Raw genomic sequence first — 18,753 nt, 5'->3', positions numbered from 1 at the left:
GAAATTGGATAAAAAAAGACACCACTCAATTAAGGGATGTAATAAAAGATGGGCACATTATAACACTACAAGAATTAAAGGGGAAAAATTTTTTTTGGGAAATTGACGAATGGAGATACCATCAGCTAGCCCACTTTATACAAAGACAGCCGCACCCACTGAGGTCAGGGGAGCAGTTAACCGATTTAGAAAAATTATGCACATCGGAAAAGGTCAAGGGAACGATCTCAAAATTATATAAGATCCTGTTAAAGATGGACGAGCGGATGATCCCTCCTTATGTTAAAAAATGGGAGAGGAAACTTGGATCAAAGCGAGATAGGACCTCAATAGAAAAAATGCTGATACTGGTCCATTCCTCGGCAGTAGACAGCCGTACAGCTGAGATGAGCTATAAATGCCTGACTGGATGGTACATGACCCCAGATAAACTATCTAAATTCAACGAAGGACAAACGGGAGAGTGTTGGAGGGGATGCGGATCCCCGGGAACTATGGCCCACCTGTGGTGGAAATGCCCTAAGGTGGAGGAATTCTGGAAAAAAATATTGGGATGCATAGAAGAGATCACAAAAGAAAAAATTAAGCTGGACCCGTGGGTAGTATTGTTTCATGGGGGTGGGGAAAAAATCAAAAAATATAAAAAAACCCTGGTCCCACATCTATTAAATGCTGCCAAAAGAATAATACCGAGAAATTGGCAGGAAGTAGACTGCCCCCACATTTGGGAGTGGATAGACTCCGTGGAAGAAACTTATAGAATGGAAGAATTGAGAGTAGGAGTGGAAGGCAGTGATATAGTTCAAGATAAAAAGTGGGAAAATTGGAGGATTTTTAAGAGATCCTGGAGCTATACCAAAAAACTTAGGGGCTGAGACCTAAAGATAAAGCGAAATAGAGACGTAGGCATCAGGAGAAAGTCTTCTGGATTGTTTATGGTGAGATAGGGGGAGGGTGGGGTGATTGAGGGGGGGAGGGAGGAATGGGGATAAGGTAAAGGAAGTGAAGAATCATCCTACCCGAGACTACTAATAAATTAAAAAAGGAAGGAGTAATACCTTAAACCCCAAAAAAAAAAAAAAAAAAAAAAAAAAAAAAAAATATATATAATAATAAAAGATTATCACATACTGGGGCAAGAGAAAAACAAAGTAAGAAAAATAACTACACTAATGATGCGAAACCTGCTTAGAGACGCTAAGGGCTGGCAAACGGAACATGAGCGTATAAGTGTACACTCTATGAGGTTGAAGTCTGAAGTGAAAAAAAAAAAAAAACCCGAGTGGTTTGCACGCTGTGCCATCAGAACCTGAAGCGAGGCATTAACGTTCTGAACCTTAGCACAACCTGCATGACCAGGCACCTGTATGCAAAGCATGAACTGTAGTGGAGTAAACACCTTAAAAACAAGGAAGTCACTCAGGCTCCCCCTGCTACCTCTTCTGCTGCTGTTGCTGCCGCCGCCTCGGCCTTTTCCTCCGCCTCTGGAGGAACGTTGGCACCTGCCGCCCAGCAAACATGGGATGTACCACCAACACCACCACCTGCGTCACCAAGCATCTCAACCATGTCACACGGCAGCGTTCAGCTCTCCATCTCACAAACATTTGAGAGAAAGCGTAAATTCTCACCTAGCCACCCTCGATCCCTGGCCCTGAATGCCAGCATTTCTAAACTACTGGCCTATGAAATGCTGGCATTTAGGCTGGTGGACACACACAGCTTCAAACAGCTCATGTCACTTGCTGTCCCACAGTATGTTGTTCCCAGCCGCCACTACTTCTCCAAGAGAGCCGTGCCTTCCCTGCACAAACAAGTGTCCGATAAAATCAAGTGTGCACTGCGCAACGCCATCTGTGGCAAGGTCCACCTAACCACAGATACGTGGACCAGTAAGCACGGCCAGGGACGCTATATCTCCCTAACTGCACACTGGGTAAATGTAGTGGCGGCTGGGCCCCAGGCGGAGAGCTATTTGGCGCACGTCCTTCCGCCGCCAAGGATCGCAGGGCAACATTCTTTGCCTCCTGTCTCCTCCTCCTCCTACTCAGCTTCCTCCTCCTCTTCTTCCACCTGCTCATCCAGTCAGCCACACACCTTCACCACCAACTTCAGCACAGCACGGGGTAAACGTCAGCAGGCCATTCTGAAACTCATATGTTTGGGGGACAGGCCCCACACCGCACAGGCGTTGTGGCGGGGTATAGAACAACAGACCGACGAGTGGTTGCTGCCGGTGAGCCTCAAGCCCGGCCTGGTGGTGTGCGATAATGGGCGAAATCTCGTTGCAGCTCTGGGACTAGCCGGTTTGACGCACATCCCTTGCCTGGCGCATGTGCTGAATTTGGTGGTGCAGAAGTTCATTCGCAACTACCCCGACATGTCAGAGCTGCTGCATAAAGTGCGGGCCGTCTGTTCGCGCTTCCGGCGTTCACACCCTGCCGCTGCTCGCCTGTCTGCGCTACAGCGTAACTTCGGCCTTCCCGCTCACCGCCTCATATGCGACGTGCCCACCAGGTGGAACTCCACCTTGCATATGCTGGATAGACTGTGCGAGCAGCAGCAGGCCATAGTGGAGTTTCAGCTGCAGCACGCACGGGTCAGTCGCACTGCGGATCAGACCCACTTCACCACCAATGACTGGGCCTCCATGCGAGACCTGTGTGCCCTGTTGCGCTGTTTCGAGTACTCCACCAACATGGCCAGTAGCGATGACGCCGTTATCAGCGTTACAATACCACTTCTATGTCTCCTTGAGAAAACACTTAGGGCGAAGATGGAAGAGGAGGTGGCCCAGGAGGAAGAGGAGGAAGAGGGGTCATTTTTAGCACTTTCAGGCCAGTCTCTTCGAAGTGACTCAGAGGGAGGTTTTTTGCAACACCAGAGCCAGGTACAAATGTGGCCAGACAGGCCCACTACTGGAGGACGAGGAGGACGAGGAGGATGAGGAGGAGGTGGAGGAGAATGAGGATGAAGCATGTTCACAGCGGGTGGCACCCAAAGCAGCTCGGCCCATCACTGGTGCGTGGCTGGGGGGAAACACAGGACGATGACGATACGCCTCCCACAGAGGACAGCTTGTCCTTACCTCTGGGCAGCCTGGCTCACATGAGCGACTACATGCTGCAGTGCCTGCGCAACGACAGCAGAGTTGCCCACATTTTAACATGTGCGGACTACTGGGTTGCCACCCTGCTGGATCCCCGGTACAAAGACAATGTGCCCACCTTACTTCTACACTGGAGCGTGATAGGAAGATGCTCGAGTACAAGCGCACGTTGGTAGACGCGCTACTGAGAGCATTCCCAAATGTCACAGGGAACCAGTGGAAGCCCAAGGCGAAGGCAGAGGAGGAGCAAGAGGTCGCCAACGCAGCTGTGTCACGCCCAGCTCCTCTGAGGGCAGGGTTAGCTATGGCAGAGATGTGGAAAAGTTTTGTCAACACGCCACAGCTAAGTGCACCACCACCTGATACGGAACGTGTTAGCAGGAGGCAACATTTTACTAACATGGTGGAACAGTACCTGTGCACACCCCTCCACGTACTGACTGATGGTTCGGCCCCATTCAACTCTGGGTCTCCAAATTGTCCACGTGGCCAGAGCTAGCCTTTTATGCCTTGGAGGTGCTGGCCAGCCCGGCGGCCAGCGTTTTGTCTGATCGTGTATTCAGCACGGCAGGGGGCGTCATTACAGACAACGCAGCCGCCTGTCTACAGCCAATGTGGACAAGCTGACGTTCATAAAATGAACCAGCATGATCCCACAGGACCTGTCCATCCCTTGTGCAGATTAGATATTAACTACCTCCCCTTAACAATATATTATTCTACTCCAGGGCACTTCCTCATTCAATACTATTTTTTATTTCATTTTACCATTATATTGCGGGGCAACCCAAAGTTGAATGAACCTCTCCTCTGTCTGGGTGCCGGGGCCTAATGTGTGACAGTGGCTTGTTCCAGTGGTGGGTGACGCGAAGCCTGATTCTCTGCTAGACATGAATACAGATTCTGCGCTGACATAAGGCCAGATTCTCTGTTACGGGACCGCTCTCCTCTGCCTGGGTGCCTGGGCCTAAATGTGTGACAGTGGCCTGTTCCAGTGGTGGCTGACGTGAAGCCTGATCTCTGCTATGACATGAAGACAGATTCTGCGCTGACATAAGGCCAGATTCTCTGTTACGGGACCGCTCTCCTCTGTCTGGGTGCCGGGGCCTAAATGTGTGACAGTGGCCTGTTCCAGTGGTGGGTGACGTGAAGCCTGATTCTCTGCATGTCATGAAGACAGATTCTGCGCTGACATAAGGCCAGATTCTCTGTTACGGGACCGCTCTCCTCTGTCTGGGGGCCGGGGCCTAAATGTGTGACAGTGGCCTGTTCCAGTGGGTGGGTGACGTGAAGCCTGATTCTCTGATATGGACATGAAGACAGATTCTGCGCTGACATAAGGCCAGATTCTCTGTTACGGGACCTCTCTCCTCTGCCTGGGTTCCTGGGGCTAAATTGGTGACAGTGGCCTGTTCCAGTGGTGGGTGACGTGAAGCCTGATTCTCTGCTATGACATGAATACAGATTCTGCGCTGGACATAAGGCAGATTCTCTGTTACGGGACCTCTCTCCTCTGCCTGGGTGCCGGGGCCTAAATGTGTGACAGTGGCCTGTTCCAGTGGTGGGTGACGTGAAGCCTGATTCTCTGCTATGATATGAATACAGATTCTGCGCTGACATAAGGCCAAATTCTCTGTTACGGGACCGCTCTCCTCTGCCTGGGTGCCTGGGCCTAATATTGTGACAGTGGCCTGTTCCAGTGGTGGGTGACGTGAAGCCTGATTCTCTGCTATGACATGAAGACAGATTCTGCGCTGACATATAAGGCCAGATTCTCTGTTACGGGACCGCTCTCCTCTGTCTGGGTGCCGGGGCCTAAATGTGTGACAGTGGCCTGTTCCAGTGGTGGGTGACGTGAAGCCTGATTCTCTGCTATGACATGAATACAGATTTTGCGCGGACATAAGGCCAGATTCTCTGTTACGGGACCGCTCTCCTCTGTCTGGGTGCCGGGGCCTAAATGTGTGACAGTGGCCTGTTCCAGTGGTGGGTGACGTGAAGCCTGATCTCTGCTATGACATGAATACAGATTCTGCGCTGACATAAGGCCAGATTCTCTGTTACGGGACCTCTCTCCTCTGCCTGGGTGCCTGGCCTAATTGTGTGACAGTGGCCTGTTCCAGTGGTGGGTGACGTGAAGCTGATTCTCTGCTATGACATGAATACAGATTCTGCGCTGACATAAGGCCAGATTCTCTGTTACGGGACTCTCTTCTCTGCCTGGGTGCCTGGGCCTAAATGTGTGACAGTGGCCTGTTCCAGTGGTGGGTGACGTGAAGCCTGATCTTCTGCTATGACATTGAATTCAGATTCTGCGCTGACATAAGGCCAGATTCTCTGTACGGGACCTCTCTCCTCTGCCTGGGTGCCTGGGCCTAAATGTGTGACAGTGGCCTGTTCCAGGGGTGGGTGACGTGAAGCTGATTCTCTGCTATGACATGAAGACAGATTCAGCGCTGACATAAGGCCAGATTCTCTGTTACGGGACCTCTCTCCTCTGCCTGGGTGCTGGGCCTAAATGTGTGACAGTGGCCTGTTCCAGTGGTGGGGTGACGTGAAGCCTGATTCTCTGCTATGACATGAAGACAGATTCTGCGCTGACATAAGGCCAGATTCTCTGTTACGGGACCGCTCTCTCTGTCTGGGTGCCGGGGCCTAAATGTGTGACAGTGGCCTGTTCCAGTGGTGGGTGACGTGAAGCCTGATTCTCTGCTATGACATAAAAACTGATTCTGCGCTGACATGAAGCCAGATTCTTTGCTATGGCATGAAGAGACTGATTCTCTGCTGACGTGAAGCCAGATTCTCTGCTATGGGACCTCTGTCCAAATGATATTGGTTCATTTTTATTTTTTTAATTTTAATTTTAATTCATTTCCCTATCCACATTTGTTTGCAGGGGATTTACCTACATGTTGCTGCCTTTTGCAGCCCTCTAGCTCTTTCCTGGGCTGTTTTCAGCCTTTTTAGTGCCCAAAAGTTCGGGTCCCCATGACTTCTATGGGTTCGGGTTCGGGACAAGTTCGTTCAGGTTCGATCCCGAACCCGAACATTTCCGGGAAGTTCGGCCGAACTCTCGAACCCGAACATCCAGGTGTTCGCCTCAACTCTACTGTTAACCTTTGTGACAGAACAGCTCAATATTTTTAATAAAGGTCAATTGAAAATATAATTTTTAGCCAAAAATGAGTAAAATGCAATCATAAACAAAAATTGGCATCCGAAGGTGTACATAGCCTTTAAGCTTTCTGTTACTGCTAAATTTCTGGATCATTCTTACTCACTGGCAGTGATGGACGGCAGGGGCAATATTAAAATTTGCAACATTTTGCGAATATTTGGAGAATATTCATCATATCTCCAGTCATAATTTTTCTTTATTGTGAAAATTTTTGAAATTTGCGATAAAAATTCACGATACAAAAATTTGCGATCAACACTACTCGTAAGGCTACATGCCACGACCATATGTGTTTTGCAGTCCACAAATTGCGGATCCGCCCAATAAAAAAACAGGATGACATCAGTATGCCATCCTTTTTTTCTTTGCGGATCCATTGTAACAATGCCTATAATGACAAGAATAGGACATGTTCTATTTTTTTTTTTTGCGGGGCTACGGAATGGACATACTGATGCGGACAGCACAACGGTGTGCTGTCTGCATTTTCTGCGGACCCATTGAAATTATGGGTCCGCACCCTATCCGCAAAAAAAAAACGGAACGGACACGGAAACAAACAACGTTTGTGTGCATGTAGCCTTAAGTTAAAGATATTGCAGCCTCTCATTGGCCCACATGCAAGAAGCAGTGAGGGATCATGAGTAATGATTAAAAAACATACAATATTCGCGATTACGAAGATATAGCACTATATTCTAGATATTCGCGAATTCTCGAAGTGCCAATATTCGCGATAGAAATTTGCGATTAGAATATTTATGATCAACACTACTCACTGGATACAAGTTATGAAACAGTAACATCTTCACTACTCTAGACCACCAGGGATGTTAAAATTGGCTCCTTTTATCCCTAGAACAGGGGTCTCCAAACCCCGGCCCGCGGGCCACATCCGGCCGATTGTGCGTTCGATCCGGCCCGCCCGCAGCTGGCAGGTTGCAGGAACCAAATCCACACAACCGCCCAGGGGCGTAACGATCGCGGTCGCAGAGGATGCGACCGCGACCGGGCCCGGCGGTGGGGGGGGCCCGCAGCTCCGTCGCCCCATCGCAAGTAATTTTAACATTTTTATGTAAATGGCTGGTCGCTTGGGCCCCCGGCCTCTGTGAGTAGTTGCGCCGCCCCACCAACCCCAGCCCTGCCTCCATCCATTCGGGCTCCGCCTCCACCCATTCAGGCCTGGTGGCGCTGTGATATCGCGCCAGCCAGGTCTCGCGGGATCACACAACGCACGCTGGAAGACAGGATTGTGGGCTGCAAGCAAGAGCAAGAAGGCGGGAGCGGAGCAGTCTGACGAGGTAAGTATTTTTTTTTAAATGTGCACACCACCACTGCCTGGCTATAACTCACAGGGGGGCACCTGGCAACTAAATGTCAGGCAAGAAATCCTCCACAGGGGACCAATGGGGAACAAAAATATATTTCAATAAGAAAAAAAGGCAAAAAAAATGGGAAAAAAATTAAAGAGATAACAGAGGGGGCAAAAAATGCAATATATACACACAGGGGATAATGATTATGGAATATATACAGAGGGGGCAAAATGGATATATACAGGGCCCCTCTATTTATATCCATTTTGCCCCCTCTGTATATATTCCATTTTCCCCTCTTTATCGATATTCCACTTTCCCCACCTGTGGAGCAAAATTGTATATATCTTATTTTGCCCCCTCTCACATTGTATATATTCTGAGTGAGAGGGGGCAAAATAAAAATATATTCTGAGTGAGAGGGGGCAAAATAAAATGTATTGTGAGTGAGAGGGGGCAAAATAAAATGTATTCTGAGTGAGAGGGGGCAAAATAAAATGTATTCTAAGTGAGAGGGGGCAAAATAAAATGTATTGTGAGTGAGAGGGGGCAAAATAAAATGTATTCTGAGTGAGAGGGGGCAAAATAAAATGTATTGTGAGTGAGAGGGGGCAAAATAAAATGTATTCTGAGTGAGAGGGGGCAAAATAAAATGTATTCTGAGTTTGCTGACATTGCTGTTCTGATGGGGACATTGCTGTGCTGATGGGGACACCGCTGATGGGGACATTGCTGTGCTGATGGGGACACCGTGATGGGGACATTGCTGTGCTGATGGGGACAACGCTGATAGGGACACGGGTGTCCCCATCAATGGTGTCCCATCAGTGGTGTCCCCATCAGCACAGCAATGTCCCCAACAGCAGCGTCCCCATCAGTGGTGTCCCCATCAGCACAGCAATGTCCCCAACAGCAGCGTCCCCATCAGTGGGTGTCCCCATGATGGGAATATTGTTTTTCTGATGGGAATATTGTTTTTTTGATGGGAATATTGTTTTTTTTATGGTAATATATTGCTTTTCTGATGGGGACATTGCTGTTCTGATTTGGCCATTGCTGTTCTGATGGGGACACCGCTGATAGGGACACGGGTGTCCCCATCAATGGTGTCCCCATCAGCCGCGTCCCCAACAGCAGTGTCCCATCAGTGGTGGCCCCTATCAGCTGCTAATGGGGACTCCGCTGATGGGGACATTGCTGTTCTGATGGGGACATCGTTGATGGGGACATTGCTGTGCTTAAGGGTGACACGGCTGATGGGGACATTGCTGTGCTGATGCTGACATTGCTGTGCTGATGCTGACATTGCTGTGCTGATGCTGACATTGCTGTGCTGATGCTGACATTGCTGTGCTGATGGGGACATTGCTGTGCTGATGGGGACATTGTTGTGCTGATGCTGACATTGCTGTGCTGATGCTGACATTGCTGTGCTGATGCTGACATTGCTGTGCTGATGGGGACATTGCTGTGCTGATGGGGACATTGCTGTGCTGATGGGGACATTGCTGTGCTGATGGGGACATTGCTGTGCTGATGGGGACATTGCTGTGCTGATGGGGACATTGCTGTGCTGATGGGGACATTGTTGTGCTGATGGGGACACCGCTGATAGGGACACGGGTGTCTTTGCGTTGTTTTGCTAAAGTTTTTTCTCTTTTGTTCTCAGTCATATCATGCTGATTACAAAAACGATCCATGTAAAATATATACATTTAATTTAATACATAACTGATTTTTTTTTTCCGGCCCCCGAATACTTGTAAAATCTTCAATGTGGCCCTCCTGTTGAAAAGTTTGGAGACCCCTGCCCTAGAACACCAGAAATAATGCTATTTCTTCAAAGCCCTAAAATACTGGGGATATTCATATTGACGCATCCATTCACTAAGACTACAAGTGATTCCTTCTCTACTTTATGCAACCAGAGACCCCCTGTGATTATTCTCTACCATTTAACCTAAAATATGTTATCTTTAACACTTTCTCTGACTTACACCACCAGGGATGATACCATCAATCCATTCACTATCCTAGACAACCAAGTAAGCAGATAATAACCATTCATTGCCTTAGAGCAGTTTCTAACTTTAACCTCTTCTGCACCTATAGTGTCACAATAGCCCAAGAAAAACAGATTAGGCTACTTTCACACCAGCAAAAACACTTCCATCATAATAATACAATCATCTGCATCCGGTGTGAACGGATCCGGTTGTATTATCTCTAAAATAGCCATGACAAATCCGTCTCTAAAACCATTGTAAGTCAATGGAGGACATATCCGTTTTCTTTTGTGTTCGAGAAAACAGATCTGCCACCATTGACTTACATTGTTAGTCATGACGGATCCATCTTGCCCCGCAACACATTGAATACAGAAAAATGCTGCTGGCAGCATTATTCTGTCTGTGATGGAGACGCAACCTGGTGCATTCCTTCCGTTTTGTTCAGTTTTGTCCCCATTGACAATAAATATTGGACAATACGGAAGTGTTTTCCTCCGCTATTGAGATCCTATGACGAATCTCAATAGCGAAAAGGGAAAGCGCAGACGTGATAGTAGCCTTAATTGTGTCTTGTGAAAAAATATAGCTAATATCATCTGTGCAGAACTATATTTAAATCGATTTTCAGAACACTTACCTTTAATAGTAATCTCTTCCGAGGAGGAATTCCCAGCGCTGTTGTGAGCGATACACGAATACTGGCCGTAGTTCTCCTCATTGTTATTTATGGTCAGGGTCTTCTCCATCTCATTCAGTAATATAGACCCATCCTTCATCCAGGTGTAGTGGGTTACATCAGGCCGGCTGCTTAGGAAGTCACAGACCAATTCAGAGAATTCATGTTCTTTCTTCATGGTGATGTGAACTCCAATTGCTGCATCTGCAGAAGGGAGAAAAAAACATGTCAAATATCCTCACTGAAAAATATAACAGTTATTTAGCAATGAAAAACACAAAACTGTACATTCTGTGACCTAATATAGTTTTGATACCAAAGAAAGGAAAACCAAACCCCCTATGAAATATTTGCTATAATACCAAAGAACTGATTGTTTCAGTTTCCTGTCACAATATAGGGATCTGTTTAATTCAATCTTCTTCACGTTTCCTAATTAGAGTTGAGCGAACACCTGGATGTTCGGGTTCGAGAAGTTCGGCCGTACTTCCCGGAAATGTTCGGGTTCGGGATCCGAACTCGACCCGAACTTCGCCCCGAACCCGAACATTTCGGCACTAAAAAGGCTGTAAAACAGCCCAGGAAAGGGCTAGAGGGCTGCAAAAGGCAGCAACATGTAGGTAAATCCCCTGCAAACAAATGTGGATAGGGAAATGAATTAAAATAAAAATAAAATAAATAAAAATTAACCAATATCAATTGGAGAGAGGTCCCATAGCAGAGAATCAGGCTTCACGTCACCCACCACTGGAACAGGCCATTGTCAGATATTTAGGCCCCGGCACCCAGACAGACGAGAGAGGTCCCATTGCAGAGAATCAGGCTTCATGTCACCCACCACTGGAACAGGCCACTGTCAGATATTTAGGCCCCGGCACCCAGACAGACGAGAGAGGTCCCATTGCAGAGAATCAGGCTTCATGTCACCCACCACTGGAACAGGCCACTGTCAGATATTTAGGCCCCGGCACCCAGACAGAGGAGAGAGGTCCCATAGCAGAGAATCAGGCTTCATGTCATAGCAGAGAATCAGGCTTCACGTCACCCACCACTGAAACAGGCCATTGTCAGATATTTTGGCCCCGGCACCCAGACAGAGGAGAGAGGTCCAATAGCAGAGAATCAGGCTTCATGTCATAGCAGAGAATCAGGCTTCACATTACCCACCACTGGAACAGGCCATTGTCAGATATTTAGGCCCTGGCACCCAGACAGAGGAGAGAGGTCCCATTGCAGAGAATCAGGCTTCATGTCACCCACCACTGGAACAGGCCACTATCAGATATTTAGGCCCCGGCACCCATACAGAGGAGAGAGGTCCCATAGCAGAGAATCAGGCTTCACGTCACCCACCACTGGAACAGGCCATTGTCAGATATTTAGGCCCCGGCACCCATACAGAGGAGAGAGGTCCCATTGCAGAGATTCAGGCTTCATGTCACCCACCACTGGAACAGGCCACTGGCAGATATTTAGGCCCCGGCACCCAGACAGAAGAGAGAGGTCCCATTGCAGAGAATCAGGCTTCATGTCACCCGCCACTGGAACAAGCCACTGGCAGATATTTAGGCCCCAGCACCCAGACAGAGGAGAGGTTCATTCAACTTTGGGTTGCCACGCAATATAATGGTAAAATTTAAAAAAGAGGATTGAATGAAGTGCCCTGGAGTACAAGAATATATTGTTAAGAAGAGGTAGTTATAAATGTCTAATCTGCACAAGGGATGGACAGGTCCTGTGGGATCCATGCTTGGTTCATTTTTATGAACGTCAGCTTGTCCACATTGGCTGTGGATAGGCGGCTGTGTTTGTCTGTAATGACGCCCCCTGCCGTGCTGAATACACGTTCAGAAAAAACGCTGGCCGCCGGGCAGGCCAGCACCTCCAAGGCATAAAAGGCTAGCTCTGGCCACGTGGACAATTTGGAGACCCAGAAGTTGAATGGGGCTGAACCATCAGTCAGTACGTGGAGGGGTGTGCACACGTACTGTTCCACCATGTTAGTGAAATGCTGCCTCCTGCTAACACGTTCCGTATCAGGTGGTGGTGCAGTTAGCTGTGGCGTGGTGACAAAACTTTTCCACATCTCTGCCATGCTAACCCTGCTCTCAGAGGAGCTGGCCGTGACACAGCTGCGTTGGCGACATCTTGCTCCTCCTCTGCCTTCCCCTTGGGCATCCACTTGTTCCCCTGTGACATTTGGGAATGCTCTCAGTAGCACGTCTACCAACATGCGCTTGTACTTGCGCATCTTCCTATCACGCTCCAGTGCAGGAAGCAAGGTGGGCACATTTTCTTTGTACCGGGGATCCAGCAGGGTGGCAACCCAGTAGTCCGCACACGTTAAAATGTGGGCAACTCTGCTGTCGTTGCGCAGGCACTGCAGCATGTAGTCGCTCATGTGTGCCAGGCTGCCCAGAGGTAAGGACAAGCTGTCCTCTGTGGGAGGCGAATCGTCATCGTCCTGCGTTTCCCCCAGCCACGCACCAGTGATGGGCCCGAGCTGCGTTGGGTGCCACCCTGCTGTGAACATGCTTCATCCTCATCCTCCACCTCATCCTCGTCCTCCAGTAGTGGGCCCTGACTGGCCAAATTTGTACCTGGCCTCTGCTGTTGCAAAAAAAAACTCCCTCTGAGTCACTTCTAAGAGAATGGCCTGAAAGTGCTAAAAAGGACCCCTCTTCCTCCTCCCCCTCCTCCTGGGCCACCTCCTCTTCCATCATCGCCCTAAGTGTTTTCTCAAGGAGACATAGAAGTGGTATTGTAACGCTGATAACGGTGTCATCGCCACTGGCCATGTTCGTGGAGTACTCGAAACAGTGCAACAGGGCACACAGGTCTCGCATGGAGGCCCAGTCATTGGTGGTGAAGTGTGTCTGATCCACAGTGCGACTGACCCGTGCGTGCTGCAGCTGAAACTCCACTATGGCCTGCTGCTGCTCGCACAGTCTGGCCAGCATGTGCAAGGTGGAGTTCCAGCTGGTGGGCACATCGCATATGAGGTGGTGAGCGGGAATGCCGAAGTTAAGCTGTAGCGCAGACAGGCGAGAAGCGGCAGGATGTGAACGCCGGAAGCGCGCACAGACGGCCCGCACTTTATGTAGCAGCTTTGACATGTCGGGGTAGTTGTGAATGAACTTCTGCACCACCAAATTCAGCACATGCGCCAGGCAAGGGATGTGCGTCAAACCGGCTAGTCCCAGAGCTGCGACGAGATTTCGCCCATTATCGCACACCACCAGGCCGGGCTTGAGGCTCACTGGCAGAAACCACTAGTCGGTCTGTTGTTCAATACTAGGGATGAGCGAACCCGAACTGTATAGTTCGGGTTCGTACCGAATTTTGGGGTGTCCGTGACACGGACCCGAACCTGAACATCTTCGTAAAAGTCCGGGTTCGGGTTCGGGTTCGGGTTCGGTGTTCGGCGCTTTCTTGGCGCTTTTTGAAAGGCTGCAAAGCAGCCAATCAACAAGCGTCATACTACTTGCCCCAAGAGGCCATCACAGCCTTGCCTACTATTGGCATGGCTGTGATTGGCCAGTGCAGCATGTGACCCAGCCTCTATATAAGCTTGGGTCACGTTGCGCTGCACGTCACTCTGCTGATTCAAGCATAGGGAGAGGTTGCAGCTGCAACGTTAGGGCGAGATTAGGCAGTGATTAACTCCTGCAAAAGACTTCATTCTGTGATCGATCTGCAGCTGTGGATCATTGAAGTGCTAATATCGACTTGCTCACTTTTTTGAGGCTGCCCAGAGCGTTTTTAGATCACTTTTTTCTGGGGTGATCGGCGGCCGTTTTGTGACTTGTGGTGCGCCAGCACAAGCTATCACCAAGTGTATTTAACCATCAATAGTGTGGTTATTTTGTGCTATATTCTACATCAGCTGCAGGCTGAGCCTGTGTCACCCAAGGGCATTTAACCATCAACAGTCTGGTTAATTTTTGGCCATATACTACATCAGCTGCAGGCTGAGCCTGTGTCACCGAAGTGCATTTAACCATCAACAGTCTGGTTATTTTTTGGCCATATACTACATCTGGTGCAGGCTGAGCCTGTCACCCAGCGCCTAAAAAATAGACCTGACATTTCTATTCAACCAAATCTGTACTGTTTTAGCTGGTCAAGTTATTTGTAGTGACCGTAAAAGCACACTTTTTGTTCTGGGTTGAAAAACTATTCCCAAATTTGCCATTCTCAAAATTGTGGTGAACGGGAACAATGAGGAAAACATCTAAAAAGGGACGCGGACGCGGACGTGGACATGGTCGTGGTGGTGTTAATGGACCCTCTGGTGCTGGGAGAGGACGTGGCCGTTCTGCCACAGCCACACGTCCTAGTGAACCAACTACCTCAGATCCCAGTAGCCAGCAGAATTTACAGGGATATTTGGCGGGGCCCAATGCCGTTCTAAGGATGGTAAGGCCTGAGCAGGTACAGGCATTAGTCAATTGGGTGGCCGACAGTGGATCCAGCACGTTCACATTATCTCCCACCCAGTCTTCTGCAGAAAGCGCACAGATGGCGCATGAAAACCAAGCCCATCGGTCTGTCACATCACCCCCATGCATATCAGGGAAACTGTCTGAGCCTCAAGTTATGCAGCAGTCTCTTATGCTGTTTGAAGACTCTGCTGGCAGGGTTTCCCAAGGGCATCCACCTAGCTCTTCCCCAGGGGTGGAAGAGATAGAATGCACTAACGCACAACCACTTATGTTTCCTGATGATGAGGACATGGGAATACCACCTCAGCACGTCTCTGATGATGACGAAACACAGGTGCCAACTGCTGCGTCTTTCTGCAGTGTGCAGACTGAACAGGAGGTCAGGGATCAAGACTGGGTGGAAGACGATGCAGGGGACGATGAGGTCCTAGACCCCACATGGAATGAAGGTCGTGCCACTGACTTTCACAGTTCGGAGGAAGAGGCAGTGGTGAGACCGAGCCAACAGCGTAGCAAAAGAGGGAGCAGTGGGCAAAATCGGAACACCCGCCGCCAAGAGACTCCGCCTGCTACTGACCGCCGCCATCTGGACCGAGCACCCCCAAAGGCAGCTTCAAGGAGTTCCCTGGCATGGCACTTCTTCAAACAATGTGCTGACGACAAGACCCGAGTGGTTTGCACGCTGTGCCATCAGAACCTGAAGCGAGGCATTAACGTTCTGAACCTTAGCACAACCTGCATGACCAGGCACCTGCATGCAAAGCATGAACTGCAGTGGAGTAAACACCTTAAAAACAAGGAAGTCACTCAGGCTCCCCCTGCTACCTCTTCTGCTGCTGCCGCCTCGGCCTCTTCTGCTGCTGCTGCCGCCGCCTCGGCCTCTTCCTCCGCCTCTGGAGGAACGTTGGCACCTGCCTCCCAGCAAACATGGGATGTACCACCACCAACACCACCACCTGCGTCACCAAGCATCTCAACCATGTCACACGGCAGCGTTCAGCTCTCCATCTCACAAACATTTGAGAGAAAGCGTAAATTCCCACCTAGCCACCCTCGATCCCTGGCCCTGAATGCCAGCATTTCTAAACTACTGGCCTATGAAATGCTGTCATTTAGGCTGGTGGACACACACAGCTTCAAACAGCTCATGTCACTTGCTGTCCCACAGTATGTTGTTCCCAGCCGCCACTACTTCTCCAAGAGAGCCGTGCCTTCCCTGCACAAACAAGTGTCCGATAAAATCAAGTGTGCACTGCGCAACGCCATCTGTGGCAAGGTCCACCTAACCACAGATACGTGGACCAGTAAGCACGGCCAGGGACGCTATATCTCCCTAACTGCACACTGGGTAAATGTAGTGGCGGCTGGGCCCCAGGCGGAGAGCTGTTTGGCGCACGTCCTTCCGCCGCCAAGGATCGCAGGGCAACATTCTTTGCCTCCGTTCTCCTCCTCCTCCTACTCAGCTTCCTCCTCCTCTTCTTCCACCTGCTCATCCAGTCAGCCACACACCTTCACCACCAACTTCAGCACAGCCCGGGGTAAACGTCAGCAGGCCATTCTGAAACTCATATGTTTGGGGGACAGGCCCCACACCGCACAGGAGTTGTGGCGGGGTATAGAACAACAGACCGACGAGTGGTTGCTGCCGGTGAGCATCAAGCCCGGCCTGGTGGTGTGCGATAATGGGCGAAATCTCGTTGCAGCTCTGGGACTAGCCGGTTTGACGCACATCCCTTGCCTGGCGCATGTGCTGAATTTGGTGGTGCAGAAGTTCATTCGCAACTACCCCGACATGTCAGAGCTGCTGCATAAAGTGCGGGCCGTCTGTTCGCGCTTCCGGCGTTCACACCCTGCCGCTGCTCGCCTATCTGCGCTACAGCGTAACTTCGGCCTTCCCGCTCACCGCCTCATATGCGACGTACCCATCAGGTGGAACTCCACCTTGCATATGCTGGACAGACTGTGCGAGCAGCAGCAGGCCATAGTGGAGTTTCAGCTGCCGCACCCACGGGTCAGTCGCACTGCGGATCAGACACACTTCACTACCAATGACTGGGCCTCCATGCGAGACCTGTGTGCCCTGTTGCGTTGTTTCGAGTACTCCACCAACATGGCCAGTGGCGATGACGCCGTTATCAGCGTTACAATACCACTTCTATGTCTCCTTGAGAAAACACTTAGGGCGATGATGGAAGAGGAGGTGGCCCAGGAGGAAGAGGAGGAAGAGGGGTAATTTTAGCACTTTCAGGCCAGTCTCTTCGAAGTGACTCAGAGGGAGGTTTTTTGCAACACCAGAGGCCAGGTACAAATGTGGCCAGACAGGGCCCACTACTGGAGGACGAGGAGGACGAGGATGAGGAGGAGGTGGAGGAGGATGAGGATGAAGCATGTTCACAGCGGGGTGGCACCCAAAGCAGCTCGGGCCCATCACTGGTGCGTGGCTGGGGGGAAACACAGGACAATGACGATACGCCTCCCACAGAGGACAGCTTGTCCTTACCTCTGGGCAGCCTGGCACACATGAGCGACTACATGCTGCAATGCCTGCGCAACGACAGCAGAGTAGCCCACATTTTAACGTGTGTGGACTACTGGGTTGCCACCCTGCTGGATCCCCGGTACAAAGACAATGTGCCCACCTTACTTCCTACACTGGAGCGTGATAGGAAGATGCGCGAGTACAAGCGCACTTTGGTAGACGCGCTACTGAGAGCATTCCCAAATGTCACAGGGGAACAAGTGGAAGCCCAAGGCGAAGGCAGAGGAGGAGCAAGAGGTCGCCAACGCAGCTGTGTCACGGCCAGCTCCTCTGAGGCCAGGGTTAGCATGGCAGAGATGTGGAAAAGTTTTTTCACCACGCCACAGCTAACTGCACCACCACCTGATACGGAACGTGTTAGCAGGAGGCAACATTTCACTAACATGGTGGAACAGTACCTGTGCACACCCCTCCACGTACTGACTGATGGTTCGGCCCCATTCAACTTCTGGGTCTCCAAATTGTCCACGTGGCCAGAGCTAGCCTTTTATGCCTTGGAGGTGCTGGCCTGCCCTGCGGCCAGCGTTTTGTCTGAACGTGTATTCAGCACGGCAGGGGGCGTCATTACAGACAAACGCAGCCGCCTGTCTACAGCCAATGTGGACAAGCTGACGTTCATAAAAATGAACCAGGCATGGATCCCACAGGACCTGTCCATCCCTTGTGCAGATTAGATATTAACTACCTCCCCTTAACAATATATTATTCTACTCCAGGGCTCTTCCTCATTCAATACTATTTTTAATTTCATTTTACCATTATATTGCGTGGCAACCCAAAGTTGAATGAACCTCTCCTCTGCCTGAGTGCCGGGGCCTAAATGTGTGACAGTGGCCTGATCCAGTGGTGGGTGACGTGAAGCCTGATTCTCTGCTATGACATGAAGACTTATTCTGTGCTGACATGAAGCCAGATTCTCTGTTACGCGACTTCTCTCCTCTGCCTGGGTGCCTGGGCCTAAATATGTGACAGTGGCCTGTTCCAGTGGTGGGTGACGTGAAGCCTGATTCTCTGCTATGACATGAAGACAGATTCTGCGCTGACATAAGGCCATATTCTCTGTTACGGGACCGCTCTCCTCTGTCTGGGTGCCGGGGCCTAAATATGTGACAGTGGCCTCTTCCAGTGGTAGGTGACATGAAGCCAGATTCTCTGCTATGGCATGAAGAGACTGATTCTCTGCTGACGTGAAGCCAGATTCTCTGCTATGTGACCTCTGTCCAATTGATATTGGGTCGTTTTTTATTATTTTTATTTTTATTTTAATTAATTTTCCTATCCACATTTGTTTGCAGGGGATTTACCTACATGTTGCTGCCCTCTAGCTCTTTCCTGGGCTGTTTTACAGCCTTTTTAGTGCCCAAAAGTTCTGGTCCCCATTGACTTCAATGGGGTTCGGGACGAAGTTCGGTTCGGATCCCGAACCCGAACATTTCCGGGAAGTTCGGCCGAACTTCTCGAACCCGAACATCCAGGTG

General features: G+C 50.0%; 1 long non-coding RNA gene across 2 annotated transcripts in view; it reads right to left on the bottom strand.

Moving 5' to 3' along the window:
* The window catches only part of LOC120992205, a 120,852-nt gene that overhangs the window by 39,285 nt on the left and 62,814 nt on the right, over positions 1-18,753 (bottom strand). For both annotated transcript variants that reach the window (XR_005776938.1, XR_005776939.1), the window contains exon 5: positions 10,253-10,495. This is a non-coding gene — a long non-coding RNA (uncharacterized LOC120992205). The remainder of the gene's footprint in view (positions 1-10,252; positions 10,496-18,753) is intronic.

This window comes from Bufo bufo, chromosome 1 (genome assembly GCF_905171765.1).
Source record: "Bufo bufo chromosome 1, aBufBuf1.1, whole genome shotgun sequence".
Lineage (NCBI taxonomy): Eukaryota > Metazoa > Chordata > Amphibia > Anura > Bufonidae > Bufo > Bufo bufo.
This window is presented reverse-complemented; position numbering and strand designations above follow the sequence as displayed.